This window comes from Paroedura picta, chromosome 2, assembly GCF_049243985.1.
Source record: "Paroedura picta isolate Pp20150507F chromosome 2, Ppicta_v3.0, whole genome shotgun sequence".
Taxonomy (NCBI): domain Eukaryota; kingdom Metazoa; phylum Chordata; class Lepidosauria; order Squamata; family Gekkonidae; genus Paroedura; species Paroedura picta.
In genome coordinates, this window is record NC_135370.1 from 121,024,096 (window position 1) to 121,047,015 (window position 22,920).

General features: G+C 44.2%; 1 protein-coding gene across 5 annotated transcripts in view; it reads right to left on the minus strand.

Moving 5' to 3' along the window:
• The window catches only part of TP53I11 (tumor protein p53 inducible protein 11), a 66,075-nt gene that overhangs the window by 25,453 nt on the left and 17,702 nt on the right, over positions 1-22,920 (minus strand). For 2 of the 5 annotated variants that reach the window (XM_077322271.1, XM_077322268.1), the window contains exon 2: positions 12,920-12,956. The exons of 2 other annotated variants lie outside the window; for them this stretch is intronic. The gene's annotated coding sequence lies outside the window, so the exon portion shown is untranslated. Of the gene's footprint in view, positions 1-961; positions 1,034-12,919; positions 12,957-22,920 lie in introns of all 5 variants that reach the window. One more of the 5 variants, XM_077322272.1, reaches the window with a different exon arrangement.

Consider the following 22,920-nt stretch of genomic DNA (forward strand, 5'->3'; position numbering starts at 1 on the left):
AGCTTGATTTGTTGAAGGAAGCAGCAGCTGTCCTACTTCATAGCACCAGATTGCATCTCTTAGTGTCCCAACAGCTCTGCCCTGGGCAAGATTAGGTAGTCACAAGATGTTCTTCTGGGTCCGTCCTGTCCCTGAAATGAGGAAGTGCTCTCAGGGACTGTTTCCACTCTAGGGATATTGTTGGATTTGCATTTTTAAAGGGTTGAGTTTCTTGTCTGTTTCCGCACTGAAATTTGCCTCTTCAGGCACAGCTCTGAATCGCCAGCAAAGGAATCCCCAGAAAACCTATTTTTGTTTTTTTAAAGCAGGGACTAGCGGGGTCTAATTTGGGGCTGTCAAATGTGGAAATGCATGCAATCGGCCATGCCTGTCATTTTGAGCTATTTGAGCAATGCCCCTTTCCTCATCACCATCTTCTCTCCCATTCTGAAAAATCTGTCTTAACAAAAAAAGTAATTGTTACAACTCTGTTTCTGCATTTCAAAAAACAGTCTTGCAGTCTACAGCAGTGTTACAATGTTATAACATTATTATGTTAGAACTCAGGGTTTTTTTTTTAAGTACATTCAGGACGTTCTGGGAGGAAGGCAATCAAAAGCACAGAATGGTGGGATTAAGGGGTGCAATATAAACAAAGGTGCAAGCAGGCACCATTTTGCAAAGAAACACAGTTTTTGAAACGGGGAAGGGAGCAAAGTATGATGGAAGTCCGTCCTTGTCAGATTCATTGCAGAAAGCACATCGCCAATTTCAGCTTGGGAAAAAAGGGGAGAAAAGCCCAAATACAGAAACACTAGAATTGACACACAGCATCCAAAGAAAATCCAAAGCAAAAATAAGGTATAGAATCATAGAATCATAGAGTTGGAAGGGGCCATACAGGCCATCTAGTCCAACCCCCTGCTCAACGCAGGATTAGCCCTAAGCATCCTAAAGCATCCAAGAAAAGTGTGTATCCAACCTTTGCTTGAAGGTATGTCTCCTAATGTGGAAATGGTCAGGTCCACGACAAGGATATCAACCATAATGATTTCTAAGTAGGAAGACATAATTGGAGTAAATTGTTTTCTCAGCAGTTACACAGGTAAAGATGGTGAATGGAACACAGGTTATACCAAGTCGAGTCCAGATCAAGAACAAATCGCTACCTCAAACATAGTGCTACAAGTGAAAACCCTCTGATTCTAAAATACACAGAATCCAGCAGAGGCTGTTGCACCTGGCCTTCATCATAAATCTCTTCTCATAGGAGAAGGAAAGGGGCCATTTCCTGACAGGCTTATCTTGAATCTCAACAGCCAGGATGAGTCTGCACGTGCTCCAACACCTTGTTGTGCAGATGAAAGTTTGCTAATACAGAACTGAAATGTTCCAGCAATTTGTCTGATAACCCCCTAAGAGATAACCCTCTCAGCAGAGAGAATTCAACCACATGATAGAAATCTTGAATCTACCCAGTTCCTGTGGACTGATATTTCTGGCATTTGCAGGGCTTTGTCCAGAGATTCAGAAACCAGACAAGTCTGGAATGGAAAACTATTTAAAGCAGCTGCAATGAAAACTTTCTTCTCACGGCTGCTCCAATTAAACTTTTGCTCTGTATGCTTTTATCCTACTAATTATAGTGGGTGGGAGAGCTGTCAGCCGGGAGCCTGTCTTCCCTCCAGCTCACAGAAATCCAGGAAAGCTTCCATATCCAGGAGCCTCCTATTTTGCTAGCTGTTCTAAACCCTGTTGAGACACTAGACCAGTTAACTACATCACAGGGCATGGGGCTAAGGGGAGGGGGTGGAGGGACAATGGTGAAGCAGGACCTATTTTCAAAAGACCAAACCTGTCATTTTCTCATTTCAGACAATGCACTTGCACATACTCCACTGCTCTCCTTTCAGCCATACCACCTTGCTTAACACAATGAACCAGTTCAATGTCCAAGAACCATGTAACAAATTGATCCAGGGAAAATATGTATAAGACCAGCTAAGATGGAGGCAAGGGGTTGTTAATGATGAAGAGAGATTTGAATCGGCTGTGTTTGCTTTGGAAAGCCCGCAAGAAAGTTTAATTGAACATCTTGTAGGGTTACGAGCTCCACCTTTTGAAATTCCTGGAGATGGGAGGGTGGTGCCTAAATAAGGCAGAGTTTGGAGACAGGACAGAGTTCAGTGGAAATATGAGTCCACTGAGTATATACTCTGAGGTTGCCCTTTCCCACAGGAGAACTGATCTCTGTAGCCTGAAGATCAGTTCTAATTCTGGGAGAACTCCACGCTCCACCTGAACTTAAAGAGTTAAAGGAACACCCCATTGGTTGCCACTGAGAACAGTTTGTGGCTGTTATTGCCTTCCACGCCCTTGCCTTGGTACTTATTTTGGGTATTCAGAATTATTTTCTTTTTGCTCTATTGAACACTACCCAACTCCCCGGAGGCATTTTGATATTAAGTAGAGCAGTAAAGTAGGACGGTGAGGACTAAAAAGAGATTTAGGAAATAAAATAATGGGAAAGAAAAGATAATCTACATGACGTGTTCCTAAAATATAAATATTTGAGATGAGATGACACGAGCTGTTATTCCAGCTAGCAGCAAAGTGATGCTCCCAGATTCACAAATGATCTCCCTCTGTCATTTTAATGGTCCGGCATCAAGGTGAGTGATGAATATTGGAAATGCATAGACACACAAGCATCTAAACGAAAACTGAAGCAACAAGAAATGTTGCTGTAATCAAAATGCACATTAATTACAGCAGATAATCTTCAACAGAAAAGACAAACTCAGAAATTGCTCTCTCTCTCTCTCTCTCTGATAAGCAACCAATCTCATCTGTACCACATAATATATTTCTGGTAAGGCCTTGGGAGGAAGAGCGTGTCTCATGGCTTAAGTGCCACACTTAATACCCACTCAAGGCAGCTGTCCCACCCCTGAGTGCCTCTTCCTCCAACCAACTTGCCTGTCTATCCAGCAGCCAGCCAACTGCCTTCCGTCCCCACCCCTAACCACCCTCCCCTCTTTCCACTTCCCTCTGAAGCTCAGAGTCTGTGTGAGGACTGGCCCTGCCAGAGAGTTAGTTCCCTAACTGCTGCCTGCAGCCTTTCCAGGTCCTGGGGGGAGGGAGAGGCCATCTGCAGAGTTCTCCCACCCCTTCTAACGCCCTGAATTCCTCTCCCCACGACAGACACCCTGTGAGGGGGGTGAGGCTGAGAGAGCCCTGATGTTACTGCTCAGTCAGAACAGCTTTATCAGTGCTGTGGTGAGCCCCAGGTCACCCAACTGGCTTCATTTGGAGGAGTGGAGAATCAAGCCCAGTTTGCCAGATTAGAAATTGGCACTTCTAATCAAGTTGGCTCTTGGATAGAGAAAGTGGAAAACTTTTCTAACACAAAAAAGGCTAATATATTAAATATTGCCATTGCACAATCAAGTTTTCTCTTGGTTTGCGAGATGGGAGCTACATTCAAATAATGCTACAATTCCTGTTTGAATGGCAGGCACCACCTATAGCATGATCCTATTAACCCTACCTGGTAGCATAAGAAGTACTCCTGTGACTCCAAAAGTTCCAGATACCAAAAAACTTCGACCTGCAGTCCAAACACCTGTTTTATGAACAAACTAGTAAGCAAGCCCGCTGCAGGGGAATGCAGCGGGCGCTAGGTGCTTACTTGAGTCGTCGTCGGCTGCGGCGGCGGCGGGCTGGTCGGCAGCGGGCTGGTCGGCAGCGGCAGGCTGGTCGGCGGCGGCGTGCTGGTCGGCGGCGGCGGGCTGACGCAGCGAGAGGTGCTTTGCGCCTCTTGCGGCGTCAGCCCGCCAGGCAGGGAACCCCCGGCAGTCGCGGGTCGTCTGGCCGGGGGGAACTGTTGCTGGAGCTGGGAATCGGAGGGACCTCCGATTGGTCCCTCCGATTGTCTGTCGTGAGGAAGGGTGCAATCCGGACCCTTCCTCATCACGGACAAAGCCCACCTCAAGGGGGCTTAACGAATTATTTAGTCCGTGGCGCCCGTGGCGCCACGGGCGGTTTAAAGATAAACACTTCATTTTATCAGGGCTAAATCTTCCCTGGCTCTGTCCAGGATGGCCCAGGCAAGCCTAAATTCATCAGCTCTTTGATGCTAAGCAGAGACAGCCCAGATTAGTATTGGAATGGAAACCATCAAGGAAGTCCAAGGAGGCAGACAATGGCCGACCATCTCTGTTCAACTCTTGCCTTGAAAATCAGCTGCAACTTGACAGCCCTTTCCACCACCAAATATTTCCTGGTGAGGATGATTTTCCCTATGAATATTTAATTTGATCAAGGCAGTTCATCTTGGCAGTTAACAGCTACATTCACTATTAATTACAGGAAGTGTTCAGAATTCTTGTTCCTTTTGTTTTGTGTAAGAGCAGCTTTTAAAAGACACCAAGCAACTATCTAGCATCTCCACTGTGAAGGATCTAGTTTCATTGTAAATTATAGGGCAGAGAAATAAAGTGCTTTCTGTGCCATGCTCACTTGGGTAAATATGTCCTAGAAGATAAACAGGCAATCTAGGATAGCTTTTGTGATTGCTAAAGCCTCTTATTCCAGGACTTAAATATGAGGCTTCCCTTGGGTGGAGGATGGGATGCCTGTTATCTTGCTAGAAATATCCTGGAGTTCTTCTTCATTCTTCTGCCTCTTGCTTTTCTACTCCCACAATAGGTATTATCTGCATACTATGAGTCTACCCAACAACTGCATAAAGCCGTAATGCTGTCTGCTTCCACAAAGCAATTTGAATCTATCCTGGGGAACAACCACCTCCTGAAATAAACTTATGCAGATGTCCTAAGGATAGCTCAATTCAAGTCCAGAAGGACCTCAGAGATCAAAATGATTGGCTTTCAGAGTCAATGTTGCCTTAATCAGACTGGAAAGAACCTATCCTGAAAAACATGTTGGCCTCTAAGGCAGTGGTCCCCAACCCCCAGTTCGGGGACCGGTGCTGGTCCGTCGATCAGTCGGTATCGGGCCGCAGCTCCTCCTCGTCCTCCTCCCCGGCTGCTGCTTTGGGGGCTGCCCTGCCACTCTGCCAGGCTCACCTTTGGTGCTCTCCAGTGGCCGCCATGGCTGGGGCTCCCCCCCAGCGTGTCACTGCGCAGCTACTGCTGGTAGCACCCCCCCCCCCAGTAGATGGCGGGAAGTCAGGGGCACCGACAGGAAAGCAAGTAGAGCAGGGGCTCATGTGGCGGCGACGTCCCACAGCAAATGACCCCCCCCCCAGGCCTCAGTAAAATTGTCAAGCGTTGAACGGTCCCCGGTGATAAATAGGTTGGGGACCACTGCTCTAAGGTGTTACTTGAGCAGGAGGTTTTCCCAAGAAGGCCACAGTGCAGATGTAAATCCTGGGATGATTTTGCACTTTGTTTGTTTCCATTTTGGATCCTACTGAATTCAGATTGATTTGAACTCGAGTCTTCCTCTATTCCTCCCCCCCATTGAAACAGAAAGTGTTTTCACTTGATTGGGACATCTCACAGCGGGAAGGGGAGCCAAGTGCAGCAGGAATCTCTTTCTTTCTTGAGGGGAGAGAGAATTAATCCAAGAGGCAAATCTCTGCTGAGAGAAGTTATGACTTCTGTAGTGCAGTCACTTTAAGACAAGCCTTGCAATCAAGAACCAGGAAGTCTTTGAACTGACGCCCTCGTCAATCAGGGAAGACTGCTTTGCTACAGCATTGGAGGCATGAGGCAGAAAGTTAACTTGCAGAAAGCAGAGATCTGCAGAGATCAATTCCAGGCTAGATTTCTGCAACTCTCTCTACACAGGTCTAGTCTTGTCCCTGATCCAGAAATTGCAATTGGTGCAGAATGTGGCTGCACGGGTCCTTACCAGGTCTTCCTGGAGGGCCCATGTGCATCTGCTATTGAAACAACTTCATTAGCTGCCAATCTGTTTCCAGATCAAGTTCAAGTCTTTGGTTTTGACCTTTCAGGCTTTACACGGCTTGGGCCCTGCCTACCTTCAGGACCACCTGCCACCTTATGCCCCCCGCAGAGCACTTTGCTCTGTGGGTATAAATCTGCTGAAGGTCCCGGGCCCTCGGAAGGCCCGCCTGGCCTTGACCAGGGCCAGGACCTTTTTGGTCCTGGCCCCTACCTGGTGGAATGAGCTCCCTGATGAGCTGTAGACCCTATCAGGACTCTCTGAGTTCCGCAGGGCCTGCAAAATGGAGTTCTTCCACCAGACATTTGGTTGAGGCTGGATGGGAGCCCCAGGGTTTTCGATCAGGTCCCCCCCTCCTACGGCTCTTCTGAACTGCAGTGCTAGTCTGTTGACGGGCCTTATCTCATCCTCTAGTTGGGTTTATTCTATTTTATGTTATGCTTTCAGTTACTATTTCATCAACACTGACCAATGCCCGGAATAGAGGGGATGGTCATATTAGGTCACCACCATTTGCTATATTTGCTATATCTTGTAAACTGTTTGAATAGTTTTATGGGGATTTTAAACTGTATGGATATTCCTATTTTGTTAACCACCGCGAGCCAGTTATGGGAGTGGTGGTATAAAAATCAAATTGATGATGATGATGATGATTTACTGATTCTCATTTTTGAAATATTGAGGGTTATATCCAGAAGTGGAGGGAAAGGTTCACTTTTGCGGGGGAAAGGTAGGGTCACTCCAGATCAATCATGCATGTTGCAGAGGGAAAATTTAAAGCACCCAAAATCAAAGTGGAAATCGAATTCAGTGTAGATGGCAGGGATTTATTCAAGCTGGCAGTGGATAAAACGCCCCGTGCAGTCTACACCCTAGTGCCCACTGTTTCCCTGGATGCAACATGCTCTGTCACTAGTGTGTTTAAGAATACGGTTCTCAAACTATATATTACCACAGTCACTAGGAATACATTCTGGTTCAGAGAGCACTTTGGTTCCCAACCCACAAAATACAGCTTTTTGATATGGCACTTAAATGCCAGTCCACATTATTCAAAAATAAGTATCATTTCATTTTTGAAATTCTTTGGCTAACTGAACTGCATGCTTTTAACTAGGATTATCATCAGTTTATTTATTTTTTTGCCATGTTAATATCTGGTTTGACAAGCTAAGTTTCCCAAGTAAATGATCTACTCCAGTTTACTAGCAATCCTTGGGGGCAAAAGCTCAAAGGAAGGACTCATAGCTATCAAGAAGGTCTAACTCTTGACTACATTATTACATTGATATTAGAGCAAAGCATTAGAGCTCTACTGAGCAAAGCAAGAAGAGACACAGAAAACCTTCACAAACACACCCCCGCCCCACCCCAGGTGGCTCTGCATCTAGTACTGCATTGCTAAATGATTCTTTTACAAGCCACATTATGCTTTTCAAAATGCCAACCTTGAGAATGAATCTGTGCTGCAGGCTTTGATTGTGCATTTCAAAAATCAAAATATCTCCCCTCAGATTTGTTTCAGCTCTACTTCCTACCCCCTATGGGGTTTGAGGAGGAAGAAGAGAAAGGAGATGTTGCATCCCTCCTCTCCATTCTTCGTTCCACTGAAAAACTTCACTCTCTCCAAATGATTTGCTGCAATGTTTGTAAGGAGACTTCTATGACAGATTTAAAAGAAATAAAAACAATGCCCTAAAGGCAAAGCAATTTGTTACATGAGCACAAGAAGTACATTGCTTTCTGCCAGCTTCAACATAGACACAGTCGCTCTTGCAAGGAACGGTTAAATACATCTTTGCATCCCTATTAACCTGTCTGCATGGTGCAGTAGTTTAGTAAACATCTGAAATGATGGAAGTTAAATAGAAATAAAGCATTCATTTGCCACTTTTATACATAGTGAAAGTTTCTTTTTCCTTCCTTCGTGCTCAGCTTGCGCTTTCCTTGGTGATTTTGGGAATGCTGCTTATCCCGGCTATGAGGATTATTTAATGTAAATTCCCAGGCCAGTCTTGTTACTCTAGCGTTGAAAAGTTGCAAGTCACTTGATGATGTTACTTCACTTGGCTCTAAGTGGCTTTTTGATGGCTTAGTTTAGACATTGCACAAAACTATGGTTTAGTTCACTATGGTTTGTGTGATTGTCTGAATGCAAGCAACCTCAACAACGGCCTATACTGGTGCCTTCTCTGCTGTTCCTCCCACCTTGTCCAATGGCCTGGCTGAAGGGGTCAGAGGCTCCCACTCTGCTGGCTTCCCACAAACTATGCAAAACTGAATTATTCAAGAGAGTTTTTCTATGCAGGCAATAGAGTTGCACAGTACTAAATGATTCAAAAAGTTACTTAGATCAATTATTAAGGACTCTGGTCCAAACTACTGTGTTTAGCTTACTGAAACTAAGAGCCTGCTATGTAATTTTGTATTGTTTAATGTGCTATGATAAGACTTATGGTCTACTTCAGTTCTGTTTTAAGATTTCTGATTGGTTCCTATTGTATTGTTTACTGAATGCCCCATCCTGTCAATTGTATTGAATCGTTATGGGTAACCTGCCTTGACTCCAAGTGAGAAAGGCGGTCTATGAAGGACATCTAAAAAATCCCTAATCAACAATAATACAGGCAGTCTATTGTCACCCAGCCTGCTATTCAACAAAAGAAGGGGAGAAGGATGAGTCTGGGGAAGGCTGCTAATGGTCAAGTCAGAGATAACATTTGAAGAGGTCCGAGTAGATTTTTCATCTAGGAAATGAACTGAAGTTCTTTATTTGCGCGAAAGAAGTCTTCCAACTCTTGAATAGTGATCCATTCATCTTGCTCCTCCCTACCTGCTTCAAGCCAACGGCCTATTTTACATTTTTAAAGTGCCACATATTTCATTATGCAGCCCCTCATAAAATAATTTGAGAACATTTGGAAAACTACTCAGGGGGTTAGAAGAGAAGGTGATAGAGACTTTGTAGGTGCTTGACCATTGGCACCATATGCAGGCTTCCAGATTTACAGAGCCACTTTCAAAACAGGAAAGAGGAATATTTGGATTTAATTTAGTTAAAATGCTTCCAAACTGGCTTCTTTGATTTCTAAGCACTGAGCATATTTTAAGCCTAGAAGCATATCTTAAGCAGTTTCCCCTCTGTTTTTTATAGTATACAGAGCTACTAATAGTTAGGTAAAGGTAAAGGTATCCCTTTACCTTTACCTAAGGTAACCTTGGGGTGACACCCTCTAGTGTTTTCTTGACAGACCCAGTACAGGGTAGTTTGCCATTCCCTACCCCAGTCATTACCGTTTACCCCTCAGCAAGCTGGGTACTCATTTTACCGACCTCAGAAGAATGGAAGGCTGAGTCAACCTTGAGCCAGCTGCTGGGATCGAACTCCCAGCCTCATGGTCAGAGCTTTAGACAGCATGTCGGCTGCCTTACCACCCTGCGCCACAAGAGGCTCTTAGTAGTTAGGTAGGATCAGAAATAAGAACAGCTAAGTCATGTTGCACCAAAACACTGGTGTGCATTTTAAACAGTTGTCTATTTCCATTCTGATAGATATTTATAATGGAATATAAATCAGACTTCATTAAAATCTCCAAATTTTAAGAAGGATAATGAGGCAATCAATTTTCAACTATGAAAGAGACACATGTGGTGCTGGGGCTTGCACTGCCCAGGCATTATTCAAATTGTGTATTTGTAAATCAGACAGATATATCTCTTCCACTATATATTTCTGGTAAGGCCTTGGAAGAAGAGCATGTCTCATGGCTTAAGTGCCACTCAGCACTTAACACCCACTCAGGGTGGCTGCCCCACCCCTGAGTGCCTCTTCCTCCAACGAACTTGCCTGTCTGGCCAGCAGCCAGCCAATCATCTTCCATCCCCCACCCTTGACCACCCCCTCCTCCTTCCACTTCCCTCTGAGGCTCAGAGGCTACAAATCCCTGCTGCTTGAGAGCTGCCCTTGCCGGTGAGTTCCCTAACAGCTGCCCACAGCCTTTCCAGGTCCTGGGGGGGGGAGGGATGGAGAGGCCATCCACAGGGTTCTTCCACCCCACACCCCACTACAGGCTTTTATAAGTAATTTTATAAGACACATGCTATGGTTCCTACCAAGTATGCCTACCTGTAATTCATTCAAGGACCCACATCCATTAAATAGCAATGGTCCAAAGACATGACTAGTCATAAAAGCAGCTACAAGGAATACACTATCCAGGTCCCTGATATCCTCTCTAACAGTAAGATCCCTCCCCAAGCCCTACCCTCTTTAGGCTCCACTCCAAAAGTCTCCAGGTCATTCCCAACCCAGAGTTGGCAACCCAAGGGAAAACCAGGAAAAGTAATGTGGGTATTGAGATATCTTTTCCCTCACAAGTTTAATGGGTTAGTGATGGTTTGCTAAGTTCTGTTTGGGTACTATCCTGTTTTAGCAATAAACAGGTGCCAATTTCATTTCTGTAGGCAAACAACTTTGCCTACATTGAAATCACATTCAAAGTGGCCTGCACCTCAGAGATTCAATTACTCACTCAATTTCAGAACTATTGCATTTGTTAGTGTACTCCTTAATCACTCAGAGCACTGAACCACCATATATACTTAATAAAGACATCCCAATTATAAGGGCAATCTGGAAAAAATATTTCCATTCCTCTTCTGGAAAAGGGGAAATCAAGTGTATTTACAAATGGCTGCAATATTTCCTGGGCACTCAAAGATCTGGCACAGCTGTCAAATCATTGCAAACATTAAATAAATCTGACAATTTCTGCATCTAACAAGTGTGAGTAAGCTTGCCCGGAAATCTGCTATTACATTTGCTCTCGAGACAACAGAGATCAGATCCCCTGGAGAGAATGGCTGTTTTGGAGGGTGGACTCTCTGAGACTGTATCCTGCTGAAGTCCCTCCCCTCCCCAAACCCCACCTTCCCCAGGCTCAATCCCCAAAATCTCCAAGACTGTTTCTGCACAAGGATTCAGCCCCTGGACAGCCTCTGGTTGCTGGAGGATTTTAGAGCCCCATCCATGTGATGTCATCTGCATCCTGAGGCTGTCCAGGGGCTGGCTCAAGTTTTGCCCAGATTTGCCCTGGGAGGAGGGAAATCACAAAAAGTGATTTTGTCACTTTTTATCTTGCATCCCATCAGTGAGCAATCAGAGGCAAGCCCGTATGGAGGGGGAAAGACATGATAGTCTCTGTAGTGTTGTCCCGCCCTCACACCACCTCTCCTCTCCATTAGGGTTGTGCGTGGCTGCATCCGAATCGGCCGCTCCAGAGCCAGAGCCTCACCGTGGGGGGGGGGCATGGCCACGCACAACCCTACTCTCTATTTCCTGCTCCAAGTATTTTTTTTTTAATGGCACGGTCTGCGTTGCAGTGCTTCCACAAAGCTACATTGTCAAAGGTAAAATGAATTTTTCTTTCAAGTGTCCATGGTCTTTTTGGGATCAGGCAGGCAAAACACAGCCCCATTTGTGTTTTCTGGAGGTGGGGAATGAATGGGGAAAGGGGGATCAAACAGCCATCTCCCAATAATCCAAGCATCTGTGCTCTTTATTTTTAAGCCCGCTGTTCACACACAAGCAGTCTTTGAGCTCCAGTTACCATGTCCAAGCTCTCACAAATCAGGCAGGCAAAACCCAGTCCCATTTGTGTTTTATGGAGGTGAAGAATGAATGGGGAAAGGGGGGCAGGGTAGGATGAAGCAGCCTTTTTCCGATCATCCAGGCATGCAAGCTCCTTGTTTTAAAGCCCACCGTTCACACACAAGCAGTTTTTGAGCTCTAGTTACCATTTCCAGCCTCTCACACATCTAACCATATACAAATAGAGTCCAAAACACCACAAATGCCAAGGGGGGGGGGATACTTCCCATTCTTCCAAGTCATCTCCTCTTGCCTTCTTTGCAGCCCCCCACCCAGCATATGAAGCGTTCCAATTGTGCCCTGCACTCCAAGCCCAATCTGCAGACTTTAGAAACACAGGTGGGCAACATCACTATTGGGTTGCAGCTAGGGCATAGTTGACAGTCATGGGGAGACAGAGGTAAGATCTTTTCAGAATAACTTTGTTTCTGAACATTCCATGTGGAGAGCTCTCAACTTTTAAATAAAATTAGTTTCTCTTTTCACATAAAAAATGAAACATCTCAATTATTTTATTAGGCTCCCTAGGTATCAGCTATAATTAAACACAACACCCACGCTATTACAAGTGCTAAATTGCACCCTGCAAGGAAGAAACAAGACTTCCAAAATTACAGAAGGCGTCTGCATTCTGTCTTGAAAAAGGGGGGAGGCAAACTCACAAACACTTGGTTGTGCCTTATCCGATGGGATGTGGGTGTCATATTTTATGCTTCATATTAATCAGTGAACAGTGCCTATGGCCTGTCGTCAGGGGATCAGCCTCCATTAGGCATGTTGTCCTGCTTCCAAAAAAACATCCCAACTGACCAGTTTTATTAAACTGCATTTGTTTACATTCATTTCCCACCTCTGTTCTGCTGCTCCTTGCTCACCCTTCTCTCACCATTTCCCACCATGTCTCTGCTTGTGACCCTTGCTCCTCCAGCTTCAACACCCTTGACCCTCCTACGTTTTCTAGTCCCTTAAAAACTCCACTCACTTATTCTCGTGCTTATAACCATCTCCCTGAAACTCTAATGCCCCCTCTCTCTTTCCTTTCAAATTCCTCCTTAAACTCAACCTTTTCTGTGCAGTTTTCTATACACTCCTCAGGTTATGGTTGATATTCATAGGGACAGGAAAGGATAATAATTACGTATCACTAGAATAAATTCATATTTCTTTTCTCTACAATCCCAGCCTCTTCCCATGGCTAAAGCTTCACCATGAATCCCTGGAGCAACCTCATTCTATCGGTACTCCTGGCTCATTCTGTCGGTACTTCACAAGGTTATCCCTCAAAACAAAATGAGGTATTTTAATGCACATTGAAACCCATGGACAGAGAAGAATATTCATTTATATCCTTACTGGCTGGCTGGGTTTTCTTCCCCTGTTCCACCAGCACCTGCAACATAAAACCACACAAAATATCATCAGTTAATTTTATCTATCTACAATAAAATATTTCTTTATCTACATCTACATCAAGAAATAAAAGCTGAATGCCTTTCCATTTCTCTCACTAATAAGGGAGTAGGCTCTTTGCTTCAAGCTGACTGCCTCAATCCATGCAAGCAGAGCCATGACTCAAAGAACAGCACTTTATACTCTCAAAGCTCCACTAGAACCTAGAAAATAACCTTAATAATTGATTGGGCTGCCATGATGAAGATCTCGTGGATGACTGCCTCACTTGTTCCATCAGGCCTCAATGCTTTCCTTACAAGTAGGCTACCAGAAAAGAAGAAGAAAGAAAATTCCGTCTCCTCAGTGATAAACTGTGAATATTAAGTACTTAATCATTTCAAGAGACACTACAACTGTTAACAGCTAGAATGTAATGTTCCAATGCTTTACAAACAGAGGCTACATTCAGACACCACGATAAACCTGGGGTAGCACGTGTTATGGACCGTGCCTTCCTCTCAATGGATCAGGGCCATAGCCTCTCTCCTTCCCCCTTTTTTCTCTTTAAGGACACTTGGAGTGACACCCCTTTCCACTGTGGGGGTCCCCTCTGCCCTCAGTCTGGCTGCTCCCACCACAATTGTACTCTGATAGGGCCCCGAGAATGCTTAAACTAGCTCCAGGGTACAGGCCCCGCAAACACTTAAGCCACTCCTGGATAAACAATTGTTTATTTAGGGAACTGTGTTTAGTGCTGGCTGTCCAACATATTGTAATTTGATGATGAGTGCTTGACTGGGATTATCTATGGATTCTATCACCTGGGTTTTGTCATAACTCTGACTGCAGAAATCCCAACTTGTACATAGGAGTCTGACAGAGCAGTCTGATGCAGATTTACTCTAGAATGACTACATGTATTTATTGTATTTATATGCAGCATATATTCCCCAGTAGTAAGGTCAGCATATAAATTATTATTATTGTAAAATAATTAACAGAAGCCTTGGAGTATCTCTGCATAGGACAGTGCTGCAAAGAGACAGAGAGCAGAAAGTATAGGTCAAGAGAAAGCCCCACTGCTCAGTCAGCCATCATTGGTGCAGAGTGAGGGCCATATCTCCCTGTTCTCCTCTGCCTTCTTTCCAGATGGTCCCCAATTAATGATGACTCTCCAGGGTGAGAGATTGCAGCCTCTCCAGAAGGGAGATTTGAAAGGATAAAGTTTTAATAAGGAGAAATATGCATTAAATGATCTATTTTGCCTCAGAGTACGGTGCCAGTCATGAATAAGCTTTGGCAAAGAAAAGGGCAGGAACAACCAGACGAGAGAAGGGAGGGGCTAACAGCTGTTAAGTATGCTTGTCTTATAATTTAAAAATTCAGGAATTCAGGGAGTCAGCCACATAGAAAGGAGATGGCCTTAGCCAAGAAGTAGGTAGCAGCTTGGCTCACCTTAGGGATCCTGTCCTTTTATCCCTTTTCTAATTCTTGCAGCAGGCCATCAACAAGCTATGCAAGTAAGTACTGAGGCTTTTCTAGTAGCTTGCCAATACAAGGGGCTCTAGAAAAGAATTTGGGGATACTGACTGAAGGAGATAAGTAGCAGACTAAGAGGAATTTTCAAAAACAACTATGTAGTCTGTTATGTTACTTCTAGTAGGCTAACTAGGATTTGGGTAACAAGCTACATTTTATCATGAAATCTGAATGAATCTAAGAAAATATAATAGAACCAAGTAGATGAAGAAGAGTTGGTTCTTATATGCCACTTTTCTCAACCAGAAAGAGTCTTAAAGCGGCTTACAATCACCTTCCATTTCTTCTCCCCACAACAGACACCCTGTGAGGTGGGTGAGGCTGAGAGAGCCCCGATGTTACTGCTCAGTCAGAACAGCTTTATCAGTGCTGTGGAGAGCCCAAGATCACTCAGCTGGCTGCATGTGGAGGAGGTGCGGGGAATCAAACCTGGATCACCAGGTTAGAAGCCAGCACTCCTAACCACTATACCAAACTGGCTCTCCAGCTTGGAGACCTGGAGAATAAGGGAGCTGCAAGGATTTGCAGGTGGCATCTCATTTTTCCCTTCCCCACTAGTTCATCTTTCCCTCTCCAGAAAGCCTCTATAGTCTCTCCTTAGGAAATCTCTGAGTGGAATTGGCCTCTGGATCCAGGATGTTGGTTCTACTCAAGCCAAGCCAAGTTACATAGTGATGAACCTCACTTCCCCCTGTATCCCACTCCCCATTCATCTTTCCATCTTCTGGACAACCCTTGTACTTTCTCATGCTTCTTTCTTTTCTTCCCACCCACTCACCTACTTTTTATCTGCTTGAATACTTCAGCTACATTATTTAGTAATTTATAACCTGCTTTCATGAGCCTCTTGTGGCGCAGAGTGGTAAGGCAGCAGAAATGCTGTCTGAAGCTGTCTGTCCATGAGGTTGGGAGTTCAATCCCAGCAGCCGGCTCAAGGTTGACTCAGCCTTCCATCCTTCCGAGGTCGGTAAAATGAGTACCCAGCTTGCTGGGGGGTAAATGGTAATGACTGGGGAAGGAACTGGCAAACCACCCTGTATTGAGTCTGCCATGAAAACACTAGAGGGTGTCACCCCAAGGGTCAGACATGACCCGGTGCTTGCACAGAGGATACCTTTACCTTTTTAACCTGCTTTTCTTCACAATGGTGACCTAAAGCAGTTTCTATCACTTTCCTCACTATGTTACCCTTACAACCACCTAGTGAGGTAGGCTGGGCTAAGAGTGTGTGACTGGGCCAAAGTCACTTGGTGCACTTCTCTGGCAGAATGAAGATCCAGACCTGGGTCTCTCAGATCCTAGTCTGAAATTCTAGTTACTATGTCAAACTGGCTTTCGTGGAGTAGTCGCTGATGAACAATAGCAAGCAACCAGACCTGAGTGAGTCATGCAAGTTGGGTGACAGCAAGTTACCTGGTGCTTTCTGCCAGACTAGCTCTATTGGGTCCTCCCACAGAGACCAAAATGGCCCTGGAGAGAACTCTGCCTCCTCCATCTCTTTTCTACTGATAGAAACCAAGGCTTGGAGGGTGGCAATACTGTTGTGATTGCCTAGCAAAAGTATAAGGGCACACACTGTAACAAGCATGGGTTAATGGTATGTTAGTAATATTACAATTCATATCTCCATTACACATTGCCATAAGTGAGAGAGTGAGTGAGTGAGTGAGTGAGGGAAAGTGAGGGTCTTATAAAATGGGTCTTATGAAATGTAAATAATAGTTCTTATTAATATTTTTCCAACTCAGAGAAAATAGCAATACTTGCCAGGGTCCCCATTATCCATCATCATCCTTGGGAGAGATGCCTCTGCCCAGCTGACCATGGGCTATGCCTCTACAGAGCTCTACAAAGGCCTATATAGGGAGGGACTTGATCTTCCTGGCTCGGCCTTAACCAAATGTTTAGCAGAAGAGCTCCGTCTTACAGGCTACGTGGAATGTTGACAGCTCGGACAAGGCCCTCAGCTCTTCCATGAGTTCATTCCACCAGGTCAGGGCCAAGACTGAGAAAGGTCGAGGCCAGGAGCCGGGGATTACCAGCAGATTCATACCTGCAGAGCAAAAAGCACTGCGGGGGCAAAAGTACATAACCGGCTCCTCGGATATACAGGGCCCAGGATGTGGATGACCTTAACCATGAACAGGAAGCTAATTGGTAACCAGTGCAGCTGCCTCAGCAGAGTTTGAACATGGGCCCTCCAAGATGATCTCGTCAGGACACTAGCAGCCACATTATGCGCCAACTGCAATTTCTGGGTGGGCGTGTACACAGCTATGCTTCCCAACCATATTCTGCATGATTGCACTCTTTCTGGGGTTTCTCAAATCCTGAAGAATTTTTCAGGGGTTTCTCAAACGGTAAAAAAGTCTAAATCAAATATCTGTATCAAATGTTTGTACTAACTTGAATGTCTGGCTGTTTCTCAATGGATACTAAGAAGTCAAGTTAGACATTTACTTAAAACATTTCTATGCTACCTTTCCTCCCAATTCAGGGTCCCCAAGGCAGCAAACATAAAAACAAAGTATTAATACATTAAAAAGCATGGTCTTAAAGAAACGTTAAATCATAGAATCACAGAATAATAGAGTTGGAAGGGACCTCATGGATCATCTAGTCCAACCCCTTGCACTATGCAGGACACTCACAAATGAATGAACACTGCGATTATCCATGTATGTACAGCATCTAGCATCCCTCAGTATTTCTATTAGCCCCTGCTCCCTTTTCATATCTGTTTCTGAAAAAGGCAGAGAAAAACAACTTATTTTTATATCTCAGTGTATAACCCTATCATGGTAAATTGTATATTTCCTCTGTAGATATGCTCCCATCATCTTATAATTCTAAGGCTTTCTACGATTTCTAAATCATCGATATGTAACTTCATCAAAAAACACTTGCAAACTTCAGCATGTTATTGGTGCACATAAAACCATGATTACAAATGAGAGGAATTTTTTTTAAAAAAATGAAAAGCTACCGCAAGGAACATCTGTCTAGCAAGGGTTTCATATATGACATTTCAAACCCTATTCTTCCATGTGGATTTTATGCCATCTTTTCTAAAGGCTTTTCAGATACCTTTGCCTGCGGTATGCAGACCATGGTTAACCTTTTGTTATATTAATTGCCATCACTTTAGCTTCCAGTGATGCTACAGTAAACTGGCCTCCAAGGAAGGATTCCCTCGAAGCAGCTGTCTAAAGGCAATTTCAGATTCTGTTTTCAGAGATTCAGTTAATGATAAGATGATGTTCAAACTTCATTTCATGGAATGAACACATGGTTCTGTAATAAAGGGTGTGAGGATGATTGCCAGCTATGGGCTGGGAAATAACTGGAGATTTTAGGAGTGGAGCTTAAGGAGGGTGAGGTTTAGGAGGGGAGGGACATCATCAAAGTATAATGTCATAGAGTTCTCCCTCCAAAGCAGCCATTTTCTCCTGGAAAATTGATCTCTTTCTTCTGGAAATCAGTTGTAATTCTGAAGGTTTTAAAGGCCCCACGGAAGATAACAACCATAGGTTTCAGTAACTTGTCAAGGTAGAATCCTATAATACAGCAAGCCTAGGAAATTCTGTTAAGCCCTTAGATAACCATATATGCATCAATATTATGCAATGGAAGATTGGACAAAACAATAGCAACAGGAAGTTACAAAAGTCATAGTTCTCCAACATTTCATATTCCTAAAGGGAAGTCAAACTCCTGAGTATTGAAAGTTACTCACAAATAAGATGAGGAAACTTAACAAAGCCAAACCTGCTCACTTTTTAAAAAATCATACTCGGTATGGACCTAATTGATAAAAAATTCAGGAGTGTAAAAACAGATTTATATTATTTCACTATAATAAGAACATCTATTTGATATTAAAATGATATTAAAATATTTAAAAAATTTCCCACTCTCAAGTTGCCATCAAATGCCATTAGTCCTGCAGAGGAAAAATATACCATTGTACCTGCTGGTTTGTTTTTGCTCTGCAGAACAAATATTGCCACGGAGTAGGGGATGAGATAAGAGAGCAAGGATACAAGTTTTCCAGAAATTTTTGAACGTGACTTTTTTCCTCTAGAAAGAAAGAAAAAGATACGCAATGGTTTATTTTCTTATCAAGCCTATGCTGAATTTACTGCTTCAATACAAAAATTGTAAGATTTCACATGTATGAAATTCAACAATATAGTTTTCTACCAAAATGTTTCAAATAAACTTGCTATTTGAGAGCAAACGGCTCCATCCTATGCTATCTTAGTTCCTACACTCTGAGAACTCATAAAAAGACAAATTTTGTAATTAAAAGAAAGAAGTGCTAGAACGAAACAGTCACATGCAGTCATTATAGAAGTAGCAGAACATTTGGATATCAAGCTAAGCTTACATACTGAAAACTGAATTTTAGTACACATTATAGCATATTTATTTTGAACAAAAATAGTCACAATAATACTTGAAAATATATGGTATACATCAACTGCAAACCTAGAAACTATCATGATTACTTAATGGCATAAAACAAACCTTTTACATTCAGAGTAAAAAAAAAGTCTTTAAAAATAATTTCATTTATTCCAAAAAAGAGAACTTTTCCTAGTATTTCCCAAAAGTTCTTTGGGGGAAAAAAGGCTTGTTCCTCTCCGTCAACAGTAATGCCCAGAGCAAATTCAAGCTTTTAGTTGCAATGAGAGATCCACCGGTGTATCTCCTGCATCAAATTTATTTTCATCCAGAGAAATTTCAGTGAAACAGCTTTAGTTGCTTTTATTGGATTAATCAGGGCTTATGAAATGTTATCTCAAATTTTGAGGTGTGTTTTAACTGAAAGGTGTTTGGGCTGGTATAATTATTCCCTGCTTCCCTTTTTCTTAGCTGAGTAGCCCCTTTTGCTTTTTAGTTTTGCTGTTCCACTAAGTTAGTGAAAAGCATCTAGATAAAACCTGACCCAGTTTAGTGAATAGTTGGATATGCCTATTATTTGTGAATATGCATATTCTTGGCAGTATGCTTAACAATATGCTGATCAATCAAGAATACTAACTTACTTCACAGAAGGACATAAGCCTGTTTCAGAAACACAAAAAAAGTGTTCACTACCTCTTTGCCATTTTAAGTTCTAAATAAAGCTAGCATTTCTTTATCTGTAACTTCTGAAGTCTGTCTGTATGCCTATCTGCATATCTGGCCTTTTGCATGGCTATAAATCATGTAGCCTAGTAGCTTACAGTGATCTCCTACTGCTTTCTCCCCCCCCCCCATTCCCATATTAAGAACTTCCTAAAAATATATATTTCATAACAAATGCCTGGACATATGCAGCTCAATTAGCATTTTACAAAAGAACACTACTATTTGGCTTGTGTGTTTATCGGTTCCCCTATTTAGGCAAGCTGGCACATTTAAAATAACCTGTTTAATTGCTTGACAAAATTAGTGTTAAAAGAATGTTAGTTGGATGGAAAAAAAACCAAAGGTGTGATCAAGGGAATTTTAGAATGTTGACCAGGCGGTAGCTACACTGAAAGCTCATATCTGACACCCTTGAGCAACCTCATTTCCAACCAGATTACTTATTGCAACAAACATTGTACACATCATTCCACAGAAACGTTATACTTCTGATGTGAGATTGTCAGAAGTAATGCAGAAGCCTGACACTACTTGAGTCTTAGAGCTAAAGACCACTCCACATACACATGCAGCTGATACATGTCGCTAAGTGTAGAAGCAGTACAGCCATCTTTCTGATACCCATCTTGGTTTCTATAGCAATAAGCTTATTATAGATAAGTATTATTAATTCTAGTTGTAGAATACCCTTCTACACCTGTATTCCAAGTTGAGGTAATCAAAGTAAGTAAAGATAAAGAAGATAGCTAAAATAGTTATTGTTTCTATTAGGTATGCCAAGAAAGAAGAACCAAATATGTCATTTAAGACCCAACTAACTCTGAAAAACATCAAAATATGTTTTCAGAACTTGCAGTCCAAGGGACTCGCAAGAATCTTCTCCAGCACCAGAGTTTGAAAGCCTCAATTCTTTGACGCTCAGCCTTCCTTATGGTCCAACTTTCACAGCCATACATTGCAACTGGAAAGACTAGACGCAAATAAGGTAGACCTAATTAATACACTTAAAAAAAAAAAAGCCCAAGAAGGTGAAGATATCAAATTAGCTCTTTCAGAAGTAGAAAAAAGTAAGAAGAAGTAGAAGTTCTGTTAAGGGTAACAAAGTCTATTTGGAAGAAATTGATGATAAAACATAAGAATGCAGGGGGAAAAAACAGAGGATTTGGATAACAAACATAAGATGGTCTTGGTTAAGATAAGAAGCCTAAAAGAAAAAGCAGAAGGAAATAATTTTAAATTTTATTGTGGGATCATTCAGAAGCACTAACTACAGATCAAGCTTTCAGACAAAATTCAGAAATTGCTAGGTGACAAGTACATAGAGATGTTATAGTGACTTCATAATGAACAAACAAGAAATGTCTAATTAGCACATCTGTGGCAAAATTGTTGGAATTTTTTTGTTTGTTTTGCTGAAAGGTTACGAGAAAAGAAAATTAATTATGGGTGGAGAACTCCCTATAGATTTTTTTCCTGATATACAAGGAGAAATCTTATTCACCAAAACCAACTGGAAAGGCTATGGAATTTCTGAAAACCTTGTTTAGAAATACCACTGAGCATTTTTTTTTAAGATAGGTAAAACACTTCTATCATTGGCTTGGTAGCAAAATTAATAAACTTAAAATTATTTCTCATGTCAGTGGTTTGAATGAGCCTTATAACAGACATAAGTATGTTCCCTTCTTAAGGAGAAATCTGACATCTTTAAACGTCCCGCGGCGTTTAAATAAAGCAGTAAGGGCTGGTGGGGAGGAGTTAGGGGGGGCTCTATCCGGGATAAAAACTCGGAGGAGCGAGTGGCAATCCAGGGCCAAGTGTCCAATTGGGAGGCTCCCTGTTGGACACTTGGCCCGTCTCCTGAGCGGCCCGCCGCTAACTCTACACTCCTCCCAAGCAGCCATCCTTGCTGGATGGCTGCCAGCCAGGAGCCTTGCCCCACGCTGCTGGGCTCCAGGGAAACTTCTTTCCCTCCACCCAGCGACTGCCCTTCCCCACAAACTTCCCTCCACTACGTCCTACCACGTCAGCCGCCACCCGAGCACTTCCCACCCCCACCCCCACCCCCAGCGTCCGTACCCGCCCACCGACGCCCGTGCCCTTTCCCACTCCCAGACCCCCACTTGCACGCCGCCGCTGGCCCACCCGGCCCCGGAATTCGCCGCTGCCGCACCCACAGCTGACCGTCATCCGACGATGCTCCAGGATGCTCCCGCCATTCCACAGACGACGACCGCGGACAAGATAGCGCCAAGGCCAACGACCACGCCGCTGAGCCGCTCCGCCGCCAACGACCCCCACACACCTCCCATGGCTGACCCAAAATGGCGCTGCTGAACCGCTGCCCGCCGTGGGGCCGCTCCGCCGAAACCCCCACCCGTGGCCATCGCCCGGACATCTGAGCCGCCTCCCCTCCCGCTGGCCGCTGCGGGCCCTCAATGCTGCCCCTCGCCCGAGCCCCGGTGACTCTCGAGCCCACGGAACAGCCTCGCTCAACAACGGGAACCAACCAACCCCCCTGGAGAAGTCGCAGACACGCTCCGGCCTGCGGAGGTGAGTCCCTTCTCCCCGCCGCGGCCCCAGCTCCAGCCTTGCTGTCCTGTCCATTCGCCGAGCCTGCTCCTGCGGCCAGAGAAGCCGCAGCCACGCCCAGCCGTCGACACATTGCTCCCCACCTTCTCCTCGCCTACGGTCACTTCCCACCTTCTCCTCGATGCACTGAGCACCCTCCTGGGAACGGCACTAGGAGCGAGGAAGTTCCAGGGTGGGGGGGGCACCTCCCCGCCTTCTCCCGGCCGCGGCAGGCTGGCCCGCAATCGGGAGAACAGCCCCGCTTGCAGCCCAGATCCCCAGGAAGCCTTCGCCCTGCGAAGGCTTCCCTACGGACTGCCTGCTAGCGCCCATTTTATTTACCATGTCCCCTCTAAACCTCCTTTTCTCCAGGCTGAACATTCCCAAGTCCCTCAACCTATCTTCATAGGGCTTGGTCCCTTAGCCCCAGATCATCCTCGTCGCTCTCCTCTGTACCCTTTCAATTTTATCTACGTCCTTCTTGAAGTGAGGCCTCCAGAACTGCACACAGTTCTCCAGGTGTGGTCTGACCAGTGCCGTATATACAATGGGACTATGACATATTGTGATTTTGATGTGATGCCCCTGTTGATACAGCCCAAAATGGCATTCGCCTTTTTTACCGCTGCATCACACTGCCTGCTCACGTTTAGTTTACAATCCACAAGTACCCCAAGGTTTCGTTCACACACAGTGTTACCTAGAGGCGTATCCCC